Source organism: Daucus carota, chromosome 7 (genome assembly GCF_001625215.2).
Source record: "Daucus carota subsp. sativus chromosome 7, DH1 v3.0, whole genome shotgun sequence".
NCBI lineage: Eukaryota > Viridiplantae > Streptophyta > Magnoliopsida > Apiales > Apiaceae > Daucus > Daucus carota.
Window position 1 is genome coordinate 4,179,266 of NC_030387.2, and position 24,196 is coordinate 4,203,461.

A 24,196-nucleotide genomic window follows, 5' to 3' on the forward strand; every position below is an offset into this window, starting at 1 on the left:
TTTTGAAAGATCCTGTAGAACCATTCTTCTTCACTATCTTGTCTGTTGAGCTTGGATTGGAGAGTTTTCAGAGTTTTGATACTAGCAGTTTTGAGGTAATCTTTAGGTCTGAAGAATCTCCTAACACCCTGGTTGTCCCTAAACTCCATAACAGGGGTTGGCTCATGATGAATTTTCTTTCCAGTGTAGGGAATCTTCAGTTTTCTGGGCAAGCTACTATCAGAACTCCACTCATTCCAGATTTCTTGAATTCTCTTTAACACCATCTGCTTGGCTGGAGGTGTGTATCCTCCAGTTCTTTTCATTGCAGCAAAGATCTTGGTGAGAGAACTAAATCCTTCAGTACTGAGAACCCTGTGAAGAGGCCAGACAACATCTCCCTTGCTTTTGTATGAGAAAGCAAGTCTTTCAGGTAGCTTGGATGTCTGATCAATTCCTCTCACTTCTTGTAAATCATCCAAGTCCAGCTCAAGCTCTGAGATTTATTCAATATTAGTGATGAAGAGATAGTCATCCTTATTTTCAGGTTCTTTTGGAGGTTTTGGAGCATTAACCAGCTTTCTTGCCATTGTCTTTCTTTTTCTTTTTGGCTTTGTTGTTTCCTGGACAAGAAAGGCTGGTATGGGAATATCTTCAAGGTCATTTTGCTCCTCCTTTGGTATGATTGGCTCTTCATAGCAGTTGACATCTGGATATTCAACTGTGGTTACCTTGATTGGAGAAGAAGGTTTTGATGTTTGCACTGGTTCTTCTTCTTCTCAGGCATACATCTTTGTTTTGGCTTTCAGTCTTGGCTTCTTCTTTGGAGCTTGCTTAGGAGAATCTCTATTTTCATTCAATAGCTCACCCTCCAATTCTTCCATGAGCTCAATAGCATAACTTTCATCAACTTCTATTTCTTTGTTAATAGCAAGTTGTGATTCTCTTTCCTTTCTTTCACAATCTCTGGCCACCTTCTCAGCTTTTGACTTCTATTTCTTTGTTAACAGCTTCTGACGTTTTCTGTAGATGATAACAAAATGAGCTTTTAGAGCTTCATATGTACTATCTTTGTAGCTTTTAATTTCGGGTTAAATCTCAAAATGCTCACTAAAGTGAAAGGCTTATATCAAATCAGTCATCAAACTTAACGGGACATCGCTTGAATCACTAAAGTCAAAGTAAATATCAAACAGATACCTCATATATATGCTCCAGAACTAAAAATTTTATTTATGGAGTTCTATACATTTTTCTTGAATGCTACCACAACCAAATGAAAAGTTATGAATTCTAGTATTTTAGATAATATAGTGATATTTTTAAAATGTGATCTACTAATTGTTTTCATTTAAATTAAAAATAACTACAAAGTTAAAATTAAATCATAGATGAATTTTTAAAAATCTCATTGTATTATCCAAAATACTAGAATTCATAACTTTTCATTTGGTTGTAGTAGCATTCAAGAAAAATGTATAGAACTCCATAGATATAATTTTTAGTTCTCGAGCACATATTTGAGGTATATATTTGATATTTATTTTGACTTTAGTGATTCAAGTGATACCCCGTTAAGTTTGATGACTAATTTGATACCAGCCCTTCACTTCAGTGAGCACTTTGAGATTTAACCCTTTTAATTTCTTGGCCCAGAAGTTTGTACTCATTTTTGTCAGGCTTGGATGGAGGGAAATAGATAGAGCTTGAATATTTTCCAGGCTTTGAGTATCCAGAATTAATAAGAGACAGGATGGCTTTGAAATCATTCAAAATTGATGGCTCACCCTTGATGGAATCACAATCTCAGGTGTGATTAGCCTGAGAATTGTTGTGGTTGTGGGAAAAGAGACATTGGAATGGTAGTGGAAAGAGGTTGTGAAGATTGAGCTGCTCCAAGTCTTACTTTTTGTAAAAGATCAAGTCTTTCTTTTATTGAATCCCTCTCCTTTCTGACTTTTAGCTCAGTTGGAGTATAAAATGGAGGAGGGATTCTAGAAACTAAGTCTGCAGGTGAAGGAAGAGGCCGTTTCTCCCCCGTTTTGTTAGCATCAAGTGAAGGAGGCCTTGGAACAGACACCCCTGATGCAAGGAGGAGATGTTGTAGAAGATCAATTTGAACTCTTTGGTGTTGGATCATTTCAAGCATCCTGCCATCCAAATTGTTTATCCTGGTATCAATAACATCCAGTCTTTCAATCAACCTGTCATGCCTTTTGTCTGTTTCTGAGAGAAAAAGGATGAGCTTTGCAGGCAGTTTTTCATTGATGTGCTCTGAGACGGCATCCTTGACTTTGACAATTGCAGAATTTAAGCGATCCACCTCTTGCTTGAATAATAAATATTGATACGTGTGAAGCTTGAGGTTATACAGGGCTTGACTTGCTAGAGTAGCAGAAAGAGAGGTAGTGGTTGGAGCATTGCTGACAGAGATGATGTTAGAGGCTTGCCTCTTGATTTCAGCTTGAATTACAGAATCTTAGGCATGCTGGAAATTGAGCCATGAGGGTAAATTAGCAGATGAGGAGGGCCTTTCATCTTCCCCTCCTATTGAGTCCTCGGCATCATCAAGATCTTCATCATTCTCTCCATAAGAAAAATCCTCACCAGCATTTGCAGGAAGATTTGAAATAGCATCGTTGGCTCTCAACATTGACTCTGTAGTGTGAATCAAGTTGAGAGACCTTTCAGCAGCTTGGTTGTCCAGTCTTGCAAATGTCTGGTAGGTTGAGAAACCATGAGTAAAAGTCTCAGGGTCAAGTGGCACACTGTCCAAGATGGACCTGTATTTAGCTTGAATTTCTTGCTCACTTGGCCTTCATTGACACCTGCATTTCTCTCAATTTCTCTCTGTTCTTGCATCAAGGGCTCCCCTTGGCTCACCACACTCCTTACCTCTCCCTCACTTGTTCTTACTAAAGAACTTCTCAATTCCACTCCTTTTTCCTGGCTGGAAGAAATAGCCAGACTCTCCACTTGCTCTCCTTTTGCCAGCTCCCTAGGCTGCCTATCCACTCTATCACTCCCTTCCCTCAATCCTAAAAGTGTTTGTGCTATGAAATGATCAGCTACTGTGGAAGGAGGAATCTGATATGAAGTAACAGTAGCTGTCAACTGATGAGAGTCATCAGTTGAAACATTCATGGAAGCAGCTTCCAACTGATGAAGGCTGTTAAGCGCATCAGTTGAAGGGCAAACACTATTCGATGGATGAAGGAGATCCATCGAAGATGTAGAAGGGACAACCATTGAAGCTGTGACAGTTGAGTGTGTGGTGATTGATTTTAAGTGTAAATCAACAGTACGCATTGTCATGGAAGAAGAAATATTGTGAGAAAGATCCAACAAATCATCAATATGATGATGATCAATCTCAGAGAGGGGCTTCTCCATGAAATCTAAAGATGGAGAATTTACAATGATGGTGTGAATTAATTGCACATCCACATAAGAGGTGGGGGCTTGTGTTTGAGGTTGTGAGATTGTTAGGAATATGTGATGTTTGATGATACAAAATATTTTATTCTTACTTAGAATAAAATTTTATGTAGCTGATCAATTGATAGCATGCTAAGGCAGTATTAATTGATCAGATTCACCCATCGCCGGATGATGAGGTACTGTAACAAAACTGGAACATCTTAGCGATTGATGTGATAATAATGTATACTTTTAGATTTGTAGTTGATCTATCAATGGATGTATAGATAGGGTGACATAAGTGTAAATATGAGAAGTCATGTAATCTATCCAAGTGAAGTGAAGATCGATCGCTAGTCATGGAGTATCAATGGGTAATTAAGAGAGCTTATCAATTGCTACATCAACGCCATCAATCGATAATCAAGGAAGGCTATCAATCGATAATTCAGAAAGCATATCAATTGATAGTTCAATGATATTATCAATTGATAATATTATCAATTGATAGTTAGTAATTGACATCTACAGGTCAAGTAAAAGACAAAGAGCACATGGGTTGATGTGACAGATGCTGTACTAGTTTTGGAAGCTAAACCAAAAGCAGTTTAGTAAAATATTGAGAACCTCGAAGCCTACCATTTCTGGCAAAGCAACAAGAATTTCAAGCCGCCAAATGTTGTATCAAGTCCAAGAAATTCTATATTTGTAATAGCTAGAAACTGAGTAGGAAAATACTTTTACAGACTAGTTTTGTTTGTAGTAGTATATATTCACTTTGGAATTTACATTTCAAAGTATCCAAACACCAAGAACTGAAGAGCAAAGCAGTAGAGATAGTAAGCAAGAAATTGTAAGCTTCTGCTCTTCATTCTTTTGTAAGCAGCCAAGTATTTTTACTTGGAAGGTTCTTAATATAAAAATCTCTCAGGTGGATCAAACAATCCACCTGAAATTTTTAAGATCCTTGTTCTTTAAATTTCTGTTTTAGTTTTAATATCTTGTTGTACCTTGAATATAATCTGTTAAGCAACAGTTTGTTAAAATTTTTGTAGATTGTATTCAACCCCCTTCTACAATCTAACTTATTGTTTGAATAACAATTGGTATAAGAGCCAGGCTTCTAACATACAAGAAGTTCAAGACCATAAAGACAATCAATAATGGGAAGAAGAGATGAAGGAGTCAAAATTCCAATGCTGGTCAAAGAACACTACTTTCATTGGAAAATGAAGATGAGGATGCATCTTCTCTCCTTAGATCCCAGCTACATCAACTGTATTGAGAAAGGACCACATGTTCTAGTCAAAATCAACACTGGCCTGAGACTTAATGGAAGTGAAGCTGAAGATGCTGAAGTGCCTACAAATCCATTTGAATTTACTGAAGAAGATGAGAAAGAGGTGCACAAGGACAACAAGGCCATGAACATTTTGTTTAATGGTATTGATGATGATATGTTTGATAGTTTCATCAACTGTCCTACTGCAAAAGAAGTATGGGACACTATTCAGACTCTGTGTGAAGGCACTGATCAAGTTAGGGAAAACAAAATGCAGCTGTTTGTTCAACAGTATGAAAGCTTTCACTCCAAATCTGGAGAATCTCTAAATGATCAATTTAACAGATTTCAAAAACTGTTAACTGGATTAAAGTTGTATGGAAGAGTCTATATGGTCAAGGACTCTAACCTCAAATTTTTAAGAGCCTTGCCTAGAGATTGGAAGCCCATGACTGTTGCTTTAAGACAAGCTCAAAATTTTAATGAATACTCACTTGACAAACTTTATGGTATTCTTAAAACTTATGAGCTTGAAATACAGCAAGATGAAGAACTGGAAAAGAACTCCAAAAAGGAGAAAACTGTGGCACTTGTAGCTGAGAAGGAAGAAGAAGAGGAGAAGGCATTAAAGTCTGTGGTTAAAACCTCAAGCAACAATGCTTCCTACAGAGAATATTGAATACAACTTGATATAACTCTACAAAGCTCATATCAATTCAGTTAAATAAGCTCATGGTGCTGAAAATGACATTATTGTGAGTCGGTGAACCATTTAATAGCAATCTGCCTTGCCACCCGAAAGAGTGAAGCCAGCTTTGTACCTAGTGGAGGCACATATCTTACTTGTTCTTGAGCGGATTCAATCTATCCCTAAGATAATAGAGTTTGGCCCTCCTCAGTTTCTTCTTGTCCAGCACCTTTATCTCCTCTATATTAGGCGAATACAATGGAAATAGAGATTCAACTCGAATTCCTGTTATCAGCCTTCTTAGTCTAATTGCAGTGTTGAGACCTGCGTTGCACCTTGGGCCGAAAAGATATTATATATCTATATTATTATTATACTATTAAAGCCGAAATATTGAAAGTTTGATCAGTGGGTACTTGGGCCAAAATACGGGCCTATCTATATACCAATTATTTTTTTAAATTAAAATATGTCATCTTTTTTTATATTTTCTAACTAAAAAAACTCCATTATTTTAAATAACATCGATAAACATAGTAATTACCTTTTTAACCAAAACACATTATCTTTTTTATATTTTCTAACTAAAAAACGCATCTTCTACAATTAACACGAGCTACATATATAAAAATATAATGTTATTATACATAATTATTAATAAATAACCTGTGATATTTTTCAACCAAAATGCATTATTTTTAAATATACTAATGGAGTCACTTTAAAAGTAATATTATAAATATATAATATACTATTAGACTGTTAAATCCGAAACATGAAAAGTTCAGTTAGTCAGTAGGTCAGTCGAGTTCGGTGAGCTGGTTGGTATTCGACCCACGAACCTCCTTAATTTATAAAATGTTAAAATATATTTTTTTATTATCTATTAACTTAATATGTCCCATACTATATATGATGGTAGGTTAGTATGATGGGTCGGTATTTGGTTTTACGCGTCTTTTTTAACTTAATATGTTCCATACTATATTATTAATTATCAATAATGAAATATTAAAAGATTGATTGGTTGATTTATATCTGATTTTATAGATCTCCTTAAATTATAACATGAAAAAAAACGTATTTTAACATTCCATTAAAATATATATGTTCGACCTAATTTTTAATTAGTCATTTGACGAAATTAACTATTAAGAATTTATCATTTGTTAAATAAAAAATTTATTTAATCATATTATTCTATCATAATTTTATTCTCACAATAATATTAGTTTAAGTTAAAATATATAAGATAAGATAACAAATATTATAACCGCCTGTGCATTGCACGGGTTATAAGCTAGTATATATAATAAATACAATCAACAAATATTTCGTGTACTTTCGTGTACCCCGAATGAAAACCCATATTCGACACGAAATCTATCGTGTAATTTCGTGTTCGTGTACTTTCGTGTTTCGTGTATCGAAAATCAAAACCCGTATCTCAAATTGCGAGGCCTAATATTGAGTACTCTCACCTCTCATCCACGATAGCTTCACACTTGCACGTAAACTTCTCTCTCAATTCGCTCGCTGCTCGTTGGATTCGCTGGCCTCTGCTGCTGCGATAGATTCGTGTATAGATTCTTTGGCCTCTGCTGGTGCTAAATCTTCTATATCTATCTACAATTTGCTCGTTGGGTTTATACACAAGAAGAGGGGTTGCTGCCAAATCCATTGGTTCAATTCACAAGAGGGGTTTCTGTTAAATCACAAGTAGAAGGGTTTCTGCCAAATCGCTGGGTATGTAAATCGCTGGGTTTTTATTATTTTGTATTTTAATCAGAAGAAGATGGGTTTCTGCCAAATTCGTTGGTTTAAATTTGTTGGGTTCTACTAAAAGAGGGTTTTCTACTATATTTGTTGGGTATATCTTTAATTGCTATATTTGTTGGCTTCAAATTGCTTTTATTGCTCTGATTGTACAGTATAAGAGTGATTTGTACGGTTTTTGGTGAAACTGGCCACTTAGAAATGATCCTTTGCTGAGTTTAATTATACTGATCGACATACATAACATTTAAGAAGTTAGAATCTTCATACATACATAGATACATATGTAAATTGTTCTGTTTTTTCTACCCTGCAAACATGAATTTTTACCATATTTGATACCATTTCTTAGCTTAATACTTAATTATATTGATATTTTGAAACTTGTGTGTGCCCTCTGATCTGAATATGCTGTGTGGCTCAATGCTAATTGATTATGTACTCTCTATGATTATAAATGTTTTAAATCGAACATACTGTTAAAATATGTATTGTTACCCTGTACAATGTTTGATTAGTCTTCTTTCTAACTCGTGACATAACTATGGTAAGAAATTTTGTGAGATTTTTTGGGCATGTTTAGAGCATAGCTGGTTATAAAAGATTTTCCAAAAATGCTTGAATTAAAATTCTCAGTTGACTTAAGTACTATTATTTTCTCTTATCAGAACGCAATGTATGTCTAAGTGATATTTTGAAAAACTGAACTATGGTGTCTTAAATGTCTTGATATACCTGCTCTGTTACTGGTAGTAGTTACTAATTTAATATCTGATTTTAGGTGTTAATTGTTAGCTTTGGATCATGTACAAGTTAAGCTAGCTAGCTCTGCAAATTCTACTATTATTCTCAAGGCCATTACAGATTTTAGGAGAGGATATATAAGATCAGTCTCTTTCGTGTTTATGAATGTTCTTGAAATTCTCTGTTTCTAGTTTTCTTTCCGTGTTCTGAATATCGTAAACTGGAAATTCAGTAGAAATTGCAGTACTAGCAAAAATGTACAATATAGTCTGGCAGTAGGCATCTTGTTGTGTTATTTATGTCAGAAGAGGCATGAAAATAATAATACCCCGTTTCCCTTAGAGTATCGGCTTGTGCCAATTCAGGATCTAGTATATACCACATGCCTCCTTATAACTTAGTTATTGCTCGAGTCTGCTAGTTCTACAGATTCAACCTAACAGACAACTCGACTTAGACTTGTGAGTTTCAATAGGTGGTTAACTCTAGATAAAGATTAATATATAATACACTAAACAGGTAATTCTCTAGCACAACACTGAAGCTCATAATATCAAAAAGCATAACAGAGTACTGCTGTCAAAAGAAGTTATGAGCTTCTTTTCTCTTTTTCCTATTAGGTCTGCTTAGTATACATTAACATTTTCTAGAATTCAGTAACTTATGTCTGTATATATAGACACTGTTAATTTAAACTATAGAATATGCTACTTAATTCTTGTTCTCTGGATGGTCAAGCCTAGCAGTAATTAACAGAAGTTGTAAGGCGCTGCTGGGCCATTGGTCTACTTCACATACCTTCATTGTATGCGTATGATAATCTTATCAACTTGCTCATGCATATTCTCCTATTTTTTTATTTCTGTGCTAATAGGACCACTGTGAATCAATCCTTCAAGATAAATATAGATTATTACATTATACCCTTGTTACTTAATTAGTCTACTCTTTCTGGTTCTCTTGTTTCTGGTCTTATAAATGATAACTTGCTGTTGGATCCAGGTAGGTGAGTAAACTACAGGACTTCTTTCTAAAAATTTTATTGAGGAACAAAGACTTCTGCTGCTTGGTGATACTTGGATGCTAATTGCTTCGTAAGTTCTGATTGCTCTTTACAACTTTTTTTTCGTTGAAGATAGTTGAGCTATTAGTACTTGTACAACTTGCATCAACTTAAATTATATTATGACTTTTCTGTTTATTGTTTTGTTAAGGGCCTGAGAAATTATGATATTTGAAATTATCTGGTAGAATCTTCCTTGTGAAAGTACAAAACAACTAATTACAACAGAAAAAATAATTGACAAATCCAGCTACTTCACTACTTCTCAGCTGTAGCTATAGATACAAACAAATAAACCTATGTTAGCGTACGACATTAACACAGATATACCAGCACATAACAGAAGTTAACTTCAACTACAGATTATAGATGTGCCAGCTAGATTACCTTAAAATCAACCTTTACATGAAAAATGGTTTTTTTTTTTCCTGGTAAGGATTTACATGAAGAATGATTTAATACTTCAAAAATCAGTCATATAATTATTCATCTCTTTGGTATAACAATTTACAAAAATCATATTTTATTTGTTTTGAAATAATATTTTGACTTTTTATATTTAGTTTGAGCTATGAAAAAAAATCATTATTATGAAATCATTTTATTTTATTCTTTCTATATTGTTTTTAATTTTGTTATAGATAAAATTTAACATTTATATTTCAAAAAAGAATATCTGAAAGATAATATATAAAAATATATTTTCCACCTCAAATTATGTGATAAAAATCAAAAAGACTATTATTATAGAATATATTTAATATATTTAACAAGATCATATGTATCTCATATTACACATAAAATATTTTTATGATTATTAAATGAGTTTAAAGTTTATTTAACTAAACTATATATTAATTAAAAAAAATAGTCATTCAGATATTTTCAAAAACAAATCAAATGATATTATTCATTCAGATTAATCAGATATATTATTCATTCATATATTAATTGTTCAGAATATTAATTGTTCAGATTTATTAAATGACCCCTAATTGTATTGTATTGTAAGGTGATGATATATAGTATTACAGAAAACTCTAAAACATGTCGAGTTTATGCAATATAAATATTTAGCGTAGACTGCCCCATAATTCTCTAGCAAATTTGGTTTTAATGCCAAGGTTTATATAATTGTTGTGCACCCTCATATAACGAACCTCCTTCACCCAAACACCCAATTACACATTTCAAACACAAAAACACGACGAGATTAAACAGAGTTCTTGATTCACCTCAAGTAGATTATTCATGATGAATCGTATATATATATATAATAATTTAGTGTTATTCCCTTTGTGTACTTTGATTTAGATTTCTTTACATGAATTAAGGATGATGAATTAAGGATGAGCAGGTTGTTATTATATAATAATATAAATAAAATTAATTTTTTAAAAAAGGACTTTAAGCGACGACATTTTCAAAAGGAACCGACGCAGTAGGGTAAACTTTAAGCGACGGCATTTAGAAGAACAACCGACGCTAGAAGCATCCACTATAAGCTACCCAGTTGACCAACCGACGCTATAAGCGTATCCTTTAGTGTCGGTTGTTTGACTAGGTGACGCAAAAAGATAAACTTTATGCTACGGCTCTCTGACCGATCGACGCTGTAGGTGCAACCTTTAGCGTCGGCTGTTTGACTATTGAAGAAAAAAACAGCTTTTAGCGTCGGTTAATGGTTCTTTTGCGTCGCCATTGAACCGACGAATATATACTTTAAGCGTCGCCTAATTTGACCGACACAAAAAGATTAACCTCTAGCGTCGCGTGCATATACTACGCTGGAATGCCGACGCTAAAGGCCTAATTTGACCGACGCTAAAGGTCCATTTTGTACTAGTGATTGTCTACCATCACCAATTGGCACATACATTTTCCATTATAACTTATGAAAACTAATGACTACTTACCACCATCATACAACTTCTCATGCGGGTTCCCACCGCCAAGAACCTTCCTACGACTGAAATTGATCATCTATAATCGATTATGAATAGTTTAGGTAAGTAGATTATCTCAATTTTGATAATAAAAATCGCTGTTATAAAAACAACCTGAAAACCCTAAAACTAACTCAAACTTCAACCCAAACCTTTTAAACAGAATGAAAATGAACCAATTCTTTGATACTCAAACCTCTGCCTTTACTTCTTCAATTAACAAGAAACACAAACCCAACATTCAAAATGAAACATACTTAGGGCATCCTATCCATAGAAACCCTAACTCTAACTCAAACCCTAAACCAAACCAAATCCCCTTTGCTAGACCAATTGACCTCAACCAAAAACTACCCTACCCTCACTCCTCATCCCAAATTACCTTTCAACAAAAGAAAACCAACCCTCTTCGACCTAGGAAACCTAAGTTAGTTAACCTATCCAATGTACGAAAGCTAAGAAAGATGCTTATGTCTTGTCAACCTGGTTTAATGGTGTCTCTCCCTCAACAAGGTCTTGTTCATTGCTTGATTATGAATGCTAAGTGGGATAACCTTGTGTTTTATAGGGGTCAGAATTTTCACACTTATATCATGGGTGAGTTTTATGGTAATCTGATCACTACTTCTAATAAGGGAATATTTCAGATAGACACCTGAGTTCATGATAGGCATATACATGTTGATGTGAATGTGTTGTGCAAGGCTTTAAGAATTGACCCAAAATTTTTTCCACAACCTTGCACCAATGTGTATGAAACCTTTAAGTTCAATAAGGATGAGTTTGAAAAGTTTCTTAAGATGTTCTGTGGTTCTGAGGTTCCCCCCGGCTTGTGTGATTAAAATTGTGGTATTAGTTTCAACCATTTCATGCCTAAGTATCAACAACTTGCCTACATCGTTAAAGCCAACATCTTGCCTAAGCCTTTAATGGATAAATACTTTGATTTTGTTGATATGAAAATCATGTATCAAATGGTCACTAACACTGTTGAGTTTAATATCATTTATGTGATCATCTTGCACATGTTTTTAGCCTATCAACTTGGTTTTATGCCATTTGGTTTGCTCCTAACTTCTGTATTTGAGATGTACTACATATCTATGCCTAGGAGCTTTGTAGAAAAGGCTGGATATTGCTATGTTGAGGACCTGGTGGTTCCCCAAATTCTCTTAAGTGAATTCAAACCCTTCAAATCCACTTCCTTAGGAAAAGCAAAGGTAGAAAAATCATATGATTTTTGTAAGGAAAATGAAGTCTTAAGGAAGGTTATCAAGGATTTGAATGTTAAAATTAATGATAACAATACTAAAATTAGGGGTTTGGAGGATGATGACATATAAATTAACTCTAGGCTTGCTATAATTGAAAACAAGTTGGGATTGCCTAAAGAGAGTGAATCTACTGAGTTTGATGAAAAAGTTGTTGATTTGAATCAAGTTGTTAATGAGAAATAACTTGTTGATGTGGATGTTAATGCTGGTTTTGACAACTTGCCTGGATTAACTGATTTTGATCCTAGTTTGGGATTTGCGGCTGCTGATGAAAAGGTTGTCAATGAATGACTATGTGTGGCTGATCGATTGTTGGTTTGCTGGCTGTGATACTTGAAATTCTGGTTGTGGTTTTGATTTTTTTCTTATGGCTCTACTGTTTTGTGGTTGTTAGGGATGGCAATTTGTACCGAACCGATGGATACCCGATCCGTACCGACCCGATTGGGTTTATCGAACCCGAATATTTCGGGTTTGGGTTTGAATTTTAAACCCAAATTATTTTTGGGTCGGGTTTGGGTTTATGGCTTACCGTTCCGAACCCGACCGAAAACCCGAAACCTATTTTGTTCCGACCCGAAGCCAAACCCGACCCGAAACCCGTTTTAATATATTAATAATATTATATATATATATATATATGTAATGTCTCATAATTTAATGTAGTATTAATATAACATATAATATATTATGTTACTAATACTAGTATTAAAAAGTACTATAATTTGTACGAACTGTTGCATTAAAGTCTAACATTACTTAACTATTATTAATAAACATATTATCAGCAGTTTGGTTCAATATAAATATATTATAGGCCGAGATTTTGACTGAGATTAACAAATTCTTATTCAACTCTCCCGTAGTTCTTATCATGATATTCCTCCATACTGATTATTTTGAGTGAGTATTTCTTTTCGATGTTCTTAATTAATCAACAATTCCATGCTTAAAAGGCTGATCCATTGTCTTCTCTGATTTCTAATTCAATCTCAATAACGTCAAGCCCAGGGGCCCTTTTACTCGAATCAGTTCTTTGACTCGAATCAGATGTTAATAATTCCTTATTAGAGTATGTGAAAACCCGAACCTGAACCGAACCCGAACAAATCCGATGGGTTCGGGTTCAGGTTTAGTGATTCGGGTTTTTTCGGGTTCGGGTTCGGGTTTGGGTTTGGTAAAAAAATTCGGGTTCGGGTTTGGTTTTTGCTAAACCTGTTTCGACCGACCCGATTGCCATCTCTAGTGGTTGTGACTATGCTGTGTTCTTTGTGAATCTGCTGGCTATTTTGATAATTCTGAGTGTGTATGCTCGGTTTTAGTATTTACTCGGAGTTTGGATGTGATGTTGCTGTTGTGTTATGATGCTACTGTGGTTCTGAGAAGATGCAATTGTGCTTTGGCTCTGCGCTTGATAAGTTCATGTGACTCTGCTGGTTTTATGTGACTCGGTTGGGTGGCTGATAGTGAGGTGCTTGCACTGCTGTATATTCCAGAAGTTGGAACATAAAAATGTTTGTTTTTGCTTGCTTGTTTATTTTGTTTCAGGTACTTTATTCGAAGGTGCAGAAGCTTGAAGGAAGCTTTGTCTTATTTTTATGTTTAAATAAGATTGTATGTTGGATATTGATTCCAACTAGTTATATAGCTAACTAAATTTTAAACAAGTTATATAGCTAACTAATATCCAACTAGTTATATAGCTAACTAGATTTTATTTAAACAAGTTGATAGCTAACTAGTTGGAATCAATATCCAACTTACAATCTTATTTAAACATAAAAATAAGACAAAGCTTCCTTCAAGCTTCTGCACCTTCAAGTAAAGTATCTGAAACAAAATAAACAAGCAAGCAAAAACAAACATTTTTATGTTCCAACTTCTAGAATATACAGCAGTACAAGCACCTCACTATCAGCCACCCAACCGAGTCACATAAAACCAGCAGAGTCACATGAACTTATCAACCGCAGAGCCAAAACACAATTGCATCTTCCCAGAACCACAGTAGCTTCACAACACAACAGCAACAACATCACATCCAAACTCCGAGTAAATACCAAAACCAAGCATACACACTTAGAATTATCAAAACGGCCAGCAGATTCACAAAGAACACAACACAGTCACAACCACAAAACAGTAGAGCCATAGAACAAAATCAAAACCACAACCAGAATTTCAAGTATCACAGCCAGCAAACCAACAATCGATCAGCCACACATAGTCATTTATTGACAACCTTTTTAACAGCAGCCGCAAATCCCAAACTAGGATCAAAATCAGTTAATCCAGGAAAGTTGTCAAAACCAGCATTAACATCCACATCAACAAGTTGTTTCTCATTAACAACTTGATTCAAATCAACAACTTTTTCATGAAACTCAGTAGATTCACTCTCTTTAGGCAATCCCAACTTGTTTTCAATTATAGCAAGCCTAGAGTTAATTTATATGTCCTCATCCTCCAAACTCCTAATTTTAGTATTGTTATCATTAATTTTAACATTCAAATCCTTGATAACCTTCCTTAAGACTTCATTTTCCTTACTAAAATCATATGATTTTTCTACCTTTGCTTTTCCTAAGGAAGTGGATTTAAAGGGTTTGAATTCACTTAAGGGAATTTGGGGAACCACTAGGTCCTCAACATAGCAATATCCAACCTTTTCTACAAAGCTCCCAGGCATAGATATGTGGTACATCTCAAATCAGAAGTTAGGAGCAAACCAAATGGCATAAAACCAAGTTGATAGGCTAAAAACATGTGCAAGATGATCACATAAATGATACTCCCTCTGTCCCAGCAGATTCTTTACAGTTTCCTCTTTGGGATGTCCCATCCAATTCTTTACATTTCAAAACTTACCAAAAATAGTAAATGGGTCCCACCACTTCCCAACTTTTCTTCCCTTTTCACACTACTTTTACTTCCTTTTCACACTACTTTTACTCCACTAACTCTCTTTTATACATTAAAAATTAATGGGCCCCACCACTTCACCCACTTTTCTTTCTCTTTCCCACTACTTTATACATATTTCTTAACCTCCGTGCCCAAACCAAACGTAAAGAATTGGTTGGGACGGAGGGAGTATTAAACTCAACAGTGTTAGTGACCATTTGATACATGATTTTCATATCAACAAAATCAAAGTATTTATCCATTAAAGGCTTAGGCAAGATGTTGGCTCTAATGATGTAGGCAAGTTGTTGATACTTAGGCATGAAATGGTTGAAACTAATACCACAATTTTAATCACACAAGCCAGGGGGAACCTCAGAACCACAGAACATCTTAAGAAACTTTTCAAACTTATCCTTATAGAACTTAAAGGTTTCATACACATTGATGCAAGGTTGTGGAAAAAAATTAGGGTCAATTCTTAAAGCCTTGCACAACACATTCACATCAACATGTATATGCCTATCATGAACTAAGGTGTCTATCTGAAATATTCCTTTATTAGTAGTGATCAGATTACCATAAATCTCACCCATGATGAAAATTCTGACCCCTATAAAACACAAGGTTATCCCACTTAGCATTCATAATCAAGCAATGAACAAGACCTTGTTGAGGGAGAGACACCATTAAACCAGGTTGACAAGACATAAGCATCTTTCTTAGCTTTCCTACATTGGATACGTTAACTAACTTGGGTTTCTTAGGTCGAAGAGGGTTGGTTTTCTTTTGTTGAAAGGTAATTTGGGATGAGGCGTGAGGGTAGGGTAGTTTTTGGTTGAGGTCAATTGGTCTAGCAAAGGGGATTTGGTTTGGTTTAGGGTTTGAGTTAGGGTTAGGGTTTCTATGGATAGGATGCCCTAAGTATGTTTCGTTTTGAGTGTTGGGTTTGTGTTTCTTGTTAATTGAAGAAGTAAAAGCAGAGGTTTAAGTATCAAAGAATTGGTTCATTTTCATTCTGTTTAAAAGGTTTGGGTTGAAGATGGATTTCAAATGATTATAGGGTCCCACAACATGTGCAAAAGGTCTGTATGTGTACACTGCCTATAGTTTTAGTGTTACTGGAAACAAATAAGCACTCAAGTACCTACATACATATATATATCACCACATGGCATGAAAGAGAACCTAAGCATGTAGTTTCTTAAAAGATTATGACACATGGACCCCATCAAATCAACTTTTGCAGTGAATAGTTTTTAAAAGACAAATTAAATACACCATTTTTCTTTTAGAAAAAAAAAGAATTAATTATATAATAATAATATCATACAACATCTCAAAAAATAATCGAGTCGAACAAATATAGAACAGATCGTATCGCCATTAATCTAGTCTTAATCTAGTCTTTATAGAGACACAATCTAGTAATTTGTTGAAATTGATATATATACATGTATCGGTTTCACTAGAACGGGCCACTGCTTCTTATAAAGCCTTAATACCTCTAACACCTTCCATGGTCCGAACAGCATCTCGCACGTCTTCAATGATATGTTGCCTCAGTTGCTCATCCTCCCTCTCACGTCTGATGAGTGAAAAGAATATCCGGCAGCGTAGGTTTTACCAAAGAACTCATTTGCAAATACTAGACATGACAAGGCTGAAGATATTTGAAGTCAAAATGACAATTCTCAGCATATATCAAAAAAAAAATTAGGTGATGTAGAAGAAGAAATGCAAGCATTACTATTAGTTATTGGTTATTTAATTTTGAAAATATACATATAAAGATCAATAGCTGTAATTAAATCATCTAGTTTAAGTTTTAAGGTAATTTGATAATAATGAAGAATCTTTATATCTCCATATGACAGGCAGTAGAGCAATATAGCATGCCTTTGTCTAAATTGAATCAATCCAAGGTGGCTAGTCGATGATACAATCATATGGAAATACACACATGATAATCTAGCAGATCCAAGACAGAGCTTGGTTAGACCGACATTTCATTTATGGGATGCGTGTGATGCGACATGCTCGAAGAAAAAAATGTATATTAAGTTGGACTTAAGAAAATTACCAGGCCACCCCTAATTGAAGAGAACCAACTGAAGAGACGGGGCATAGAAGGAGACTGATGGTATCATCGTAGTCAAACTCTGGAGTTGGTCAAACTCCAACATATCGTTGTTCAAGTATTCCTTGTGCTGCCAATTGGGGTGAGTAATTATTGGAGTGAGATCCTCCACACAAATAATAATTCTTTCACATTAGTCACACAAGCACAAATGTTTAAGAGACATCAACTAAATAAGAATAAAAGTACATTACCTTAAAAAGAGTCATTACGCCTCAATCTTTGACGGAGCATTTTATTCATTATTTAACTACAAGTATTATTCCATAAATTGATCAGTCTATCGGGATTGCCACATGCACAAAATCGTCTCGATCCCATGTTTTTTTTTCTGAACTTGCACCAATTTGGAGTATTAAACTAACACACATTCCACAAGTCTTCTGATAATTAGTAAATCTAAAGAAGTCATTTGTCCATGATTCTCTTCTTTTAAAGTGTTAACAAGCTTTCCTATTTGTTAAACTGTAACAGCTACACATTGTCAACAATATTAATCCTGTTTAAACAGTGGTTCTCCATTTAGTTTAATGTATCATGCAAGTATAATTTTCTGTATCCACTAATGTTCGGTCATTGATTTTTATGCACTTACAACATAAACACGTGGATTCAATAAATACTACTAATTATAACTGCATAACTAATTTGTGAGCTAAAATTCATTTATCATATTTTTCCTCTAAAAAAGAAACACATTTTCTCTAAAAAAGAAACACATTTTCACTTAGGGTTCATGAAGAGGGGGAAAGTTGACCTAATCTATGTGGTTCATGAAACATAGTGTTAAACAAATGATAAAATTTAATTTTATTAATTTCTAAATTATATATTCATATTTCATTGTACCATCATTCAATATTTAGATATGAAGTTTAAATTAATTAAGTGTGATTTCAAAGGAGACACAGATTAAACAATTCTGAACTCTGAATTGCATATGCTTCGAATCAAAATCATCAAAAGCATATGATCCAAAAATATATTGCTAAAACTACTGAGTGTTCACATATTCGCCCAAAGTACTCACTCTTTGGCTTATCAAATTTCTGATGAACCATGATATAAAGAATATAATTTTTAAGACTTCATCAGTGGTCTTGTATGCCTACCAAAACTATACAAACAACCAACACAGAAAATGAATGTATAATATTCCTTAAATTCTGAGTTTGAGACTGATCATGATGATGATGAAGATCGGTTTACCTGTGGACGCCACCGGTTTTTTCCACATTTCATTCTGTCCCGTGACCATTTTGCAGATGGCAATCGATCTTGTCTAATTAGTGTAGCGGAGACGGTAGCCTGATTATGATAATTTGATGCAACCGCCCTTTCAGGTTTAACAGGCTACTCAAAAAGATCCTCAACCTAAGAAAAAAAATTATAAAGTAGAAAAGGTGAAATCTTGAGGTAGAAATGCATTTATTAGGGCTATGACCCATTAAGGACTCCCTTAACGAGAAGCATCCCTCCCTCCCTCTGTGTATGAAGGTGTGGGGCGGGAAGGTGGGAGGGGGTGATTACATCTCTTTCTCTCTCTCTCTTACCCATGCTAGTTCTAGTCGTACAAAATATCTGCCTTAAAGAAAATAAACTGAACGCAGGCTATTAGTAGAGTTCAGTGGAAAAAATGTAGAAATACCTTTGCAAAGAATGAAATGAGCAGGCCAGATAAAGAACTTCGGTTTGTCCTCCAGGAGCTCTTCATTTGGAATCTGTTTAAGTTCACAGCACATGTTTCATCAATTTGTCTTACAGCATCAGCTCTTGCACCTGTATGGAAATGAAGAAATTATTATGCAGAGCAATTCATTTAGGATTATGAACGAGATTTCTAAATGTAGTACATTCTATATGGTTAATATTAATTAGAACCTTATTCAACTATTATATAGTTCTAAACCGCATACACGAAACAATAACATGCAATCTTCAAGATATGCACGAAGTTTGCATCATCACCGTACCATCTTGAAGATCTGTATACATTTTAAGAAATTGTCTTCTACGATAATTCTCCTCAACTTGTGTAGCAAATGAGAGATCAAACATTAGCCACTTTAACTCGTGTACCTTTCCATAATGGATTAATTTGCAATTTGGTTAATGCTCTATTTCGTCACTGTACTGGACCAAAATTTTCAGTTAGCCTACCGAGTCAAAGAAGTTTTCATTTAAATAATAAATCATCTAAACACTTACAATCACGAGATTAAGCTTAAAAAAGATTTCAGGGTCGTTAAATGGTCTTTGACTTTAACGGATAGACGTTAAAGTGATGGAATTGCATATTTTTAACAAATTCCTACTCCCCAAAAATCCTTTCCTACCTTGAAAACCTCGTCATTCATCCTGCTGCCCTGGCAACACATCTCCAGTGCCACATGAGCGAGGCCTCTGCATATATTCTGTGTTTCTGGAGCCCTCAAATGACCTGAACGATCTCCAGTGCCAAGTCGGCCGCTGCATAAATTCTGTGTTTCTGGAGTCTTCAAATGATCCTGAACGAGAAAGTGGTCTTTCGAAAAAGGTAGAACTCCTCCCTGATCCAGATCCCGGCCTTTCTATGGGTTTCTGAACAAAACGAACTCTGTCATCTAGTTCACCGGAAATCTGCTCCAACTCTCTCTCTTTCTGAAGTAGCCTATCATGCATATTTGTTTGCTCCTGGCCAGATACTTGTTGAAAATCCCTGTGAACATTTGAAGTGGATTCTTTTTCAATTTCCTTTCTCAGATGGTGTAATTCAATTTTCAAATTCACTTCCATCTCTGTCTCAGGCCTGTAACAGATTGTTCAAGTTAAAGACCATAGATATATACTCAACTTAATTAACAAACTCAACAAAGCATCAAAACTAAAGATATATACTCATCTGCAAATACCAAAACGGTCTAAATACCACCAGACAAGACTAAAGATATCTTAATGATAAGAAGAACATTCTTTGCTTATATCTAAAAACAAGAATTGAATTATGCGCAGATAGAATTGCAAATATTATCATATAATTGATAATCAATCTAAAGTGGCCAAGCATACAAAATAACCACACTAACCGTGCTATCCTGACATTCATAAGTTGTACATCAAATGAAAAGCAGTCTCATACCTCTCCGCACTAAATCACCATATCAATTTTGCTCGATAAAAATTACCAACTAATTCTTAGTCTCCATAGTAAGCACCATAGCACTGTTTAAGAGACGTCAATTAAATGACAAAAAAAAATTACCTTAAAAGGAGTCATTACGGCTCGAATCTCAATATTTATTGGAGCATTTTCTTCATTATTTAAGAAGCTTGTTAAAGTGGAACAACTACACATGGAACAGGTGGAGAACTACCATTCATCTCCACCAAGTGTTCGACAAGATGGGCTAACGAAAATTTGATGAGGCGGCGACAAAATGACACGATCGTGGATCTTAACTAGGGTTTAACATTTCTGGAGATTCAGGCAATTGACATATTTACGGGATGTGTCAATTCAGATGGGGATAAAGATGGTTTTTTATTCACCAGGATTATATGTATTTAATTGACATTTTTAAGATTGTATTATATTTCTTTTTCCAAAAAAATAGATTGTATTATATATATGAAATATCTTCTTCTTTTTGTCGAAATATTTCTAAAATATTTGACTATAATTTTAAGATATATGATGGTATTCCAATAAGGTGCAAAATTATATTTCAAAATTTTGTGATAAAATCTCATGATATTTAAAAATTATTGAATTTAAGGGTAATGTATTATATGAAATTATTCAGTATATTTCTGTTTCGATATTTTTCTATAATATAAGAGATTTCGAAAAATTTTGTTTGAACTCCAAAGCATTTGTCTCGATTCTATAATAATTTATCTTAATTTTATATGAAATAAAAAATATCTACAATTTATTAAAACTCATAAATTATTATTCGTTAAAATTCAAATTGACACACACCTTTTACTTAGATTCTAAAAAAATATTAAATAGAATTTTAAAATATAACTACATTTTTATTGATACTTCATTAATATTTTTTTTTAATTTTGTTGAGATATAGTTAGAATAATTTAAAAAATGATATTATTCAAACATTATCTTGATTTTAATTTAATATTTTTTGTAAATAAAAGTTATTTGATGATAGTGACTAGTTATGAAATGGTCTAAAAATAGTGTACAGTACAAGTCAAATTTATCATGAAAATCGATTTTTTATGAGTCCTAAATTCAATATTACGGCACATAACCGTGCTAAACAGTTCATTTAATTATATGACACACTTTCAAATATGAAAAAAAAATCTCCCATGGATAAGAATTTATAACCGAATATAGTTAGGATTACTTACAAGTATGATATATTTAAAGTTTATATTGATTTTAATATATTTTTCTTTATAAAAGAAGGTGTTTGATGATGGTAGTTCGCTATTAAATCTTGTAAAAATTAGTGTCAGGCCCATGTCTCAATGACTTCCAATTTTTATATCTATGGGTTTTTACAAAATGATTGCAAAAATGTTACAGTCCCCATATCCACACGACACTACGCACAAACTACAAGTCTAGTAATAAAGTTGATATCCAATGACTTATTATCTATTTCATATGCTTTAAATAATGGTATAGATTACCACTATAAAGTTGAAGTCATTCTATATCAAATTCGAAAGTTATAGACCAAATTTATTGGGGAAATTGATTTTTCATGTTGATCCTAATTCTATATTGTGGTATAAAATATGGCTAAACACGTACATTATTCAATTAGATTAACTTTCAAAGATGGTAGAGATCTCCCATCCTCGTGAAATCTATAATTAAGTACATTCTAAGATACATCAAAGTTTTTATGAATTAATGCTGTCGGAATCACTAAACTTTATTAATTTATCGATATTTTTGTTAATCGAGGTTATACATGTGCTTGAGAGTTGTCACTATTATGTTCTCATCAAAAATTTGTAATCCTAATATTAATTTATAATACATTACGAATTTATCGATTATTGATTAACTGAGATTTTGTTGTACTTTGTTTATTTTAAAAGTAATCATATTAGTAAATTTGGATTCCCACAAAGCTTTTGATCAAGTTTATAACAACAATCACGCGTTTTTAATAAAAGCATTAAACAATATATCTTATTTTCTTAAGAGCAACTATACAAATAAATTTGAATCAAGAAGGACTGACGCTAGAGATTTGGGTTTTTTAGACGAATACTGAAAATGACATCCCTATTTTACAAGATCAAGATCATGAAATAAAAATTTACATACATTCAAACTATACATGACATAATCAACAACATTGTTTTAAGATTAACAAGTAATAACTCTATCAATTCAAATGCATTTAAATACACAGATACATAAATTTTTCCTTATATAATACATATCCATAGATTTTTTGGTGCGTCTTACATAATGGTACCCTAGGCGTTCGACTTGGTCCCCTTAACCAATGGACGACCTTGGAATCAAGATTACTGTATGAATGGGGAAACTAGTATTTGGAATCTGATAAATTGATTTTTTGCCCTACATAATGTGAGATATCACAAGGGGCAGCAACAAGTTCACAATAGGCGTGGAGTTCCATATCTTGAAAAAGATAGCCTTTCCTTTTAACAATATCTCCCATTAAAACTGCAAGCGAACTTTCCTTCTGCTTTCTTGTTATAAGCTTGAGATATGAAAACATGTACCTCTATAGATATATTTAAATCTCCCCATTTCTTGAATAGCTCAGCTACAAACGAGCCAAATGGTTCGACTCCACCATTGCACATGTGTACAAGAGTTAGGCAGTGATTTTTTAAGGCATCACACCATTTAATTGTAGAAAAACAGAATTACTACATTTTCTCCAATTAAGCAATGCTTAAAATAGATAAAAATTAATCATCATGGAATATCTAAACACTTGACCCAACTTTTTTCAAGTGCATGCTGGAGGCGATGAACCGCAAATCATGCACAGGCGCGAAGCGATTTGAAAAGCTTGCTTTATTTAAGCTAAGAAAAGTGCAACATAATTAATGTTATTGGGACAGTTTTAGCGCCCAAATAGTACAACCTAAAACAAAAATATGATCTATCACCCCAAATAAAAGCGTAAATCAGCTTCCAACGAAATCAAAAGGCTAGAATCCTAATTGACTCCATGTCATTGCTTGATGTTTGATGAGAGCAAATAGTCGGTTGGAAACCTAGATGGAAAATCATACGAGGATAACAATAAGATCTTCTCATATGATGATAGATTAAATTAGGCAACAATTGGAAAAGCTTCTGGAAATGGATGGCCATCAAAATCAAATTCAGCTTCCCCAAATCAGGCTGACCATCTTACCAGATCCATAAAAAAAATGTGTAATATTCTTTTTACTAGTTATAATATAATTTAATTTTATTAATTATGCTCTTCATCTTTATTTGATTATATTGTCTAATGAAATCTAATGCTATTTTTTTCTAGTGAAACTAAGTTTTAATGCAGTGTCTTGAAATTAACACGTACAAGATGTCTAAGTGTTGTAAGAAATCACTAAGATAATATTAGTGAAATACTCAATTTTTTTCAGTATTTCAAATTTGACATCATTTGAGGATATCGTTCGACTTGCATCGGGAGATACAAATCTTAGTGCTCATTTACAATGGTACATGGAAACTAACAAAAGAAAGCATTGGAATGTCAAGACATCATTTCGTTGGGCGACTTATTGTATTTTACAACATTGGTAAAAAAAAATTGGTTCAGCCCCGACAGTTTTACAAAACTGGGTCGGTCCTGATAACACCCTCATCTATACTATACTAAAGCCGAAAAATTATCTATACTACGCTATTAAAGTCGAAATATTAAAAATTTAACCGCTCGGTACTTGGGTCGAATTATAGGCCTTCTTATATAATTAATTATTCTTTTTAATTAAACCTATTATTTTTTTTATTAATTATCCTT

General features: G+C 33.8%; 1 long non-coding RNA gene across 2 annotated transcripts; it reads left to right on the forward strand.

Annotated features, from left to right (window-relative positions):
• The first annotated feature begins 6,804 nt into the window (after positions 1 to 6,804).
• Positions 6,805 to 20,851, forward strand: LOC108193806 (uncharacterized). 2 transcript variants are annotated; one of them, XR_001801271.2, is made up of 4 exons: positions 6,805 to 7,115; positions 8,892 to 8,983; positions 16,954 to 17,298; positions 20,558 to 20,851. It is a non-coding gene; the product is annotated as an uncharacterized LOC108193806 (long non-coding RNA). The 2 variants fall into 2 exon arrangements; XR_001801269.2 differs by lacking the exon at positions 16,954 to 17,298 and having other exon boundaries at positions 6,820 to 7,115.
• The last annotated feature ends 3,345 nt before the right edge of the window (positions 20,852 to 24,196 follow it).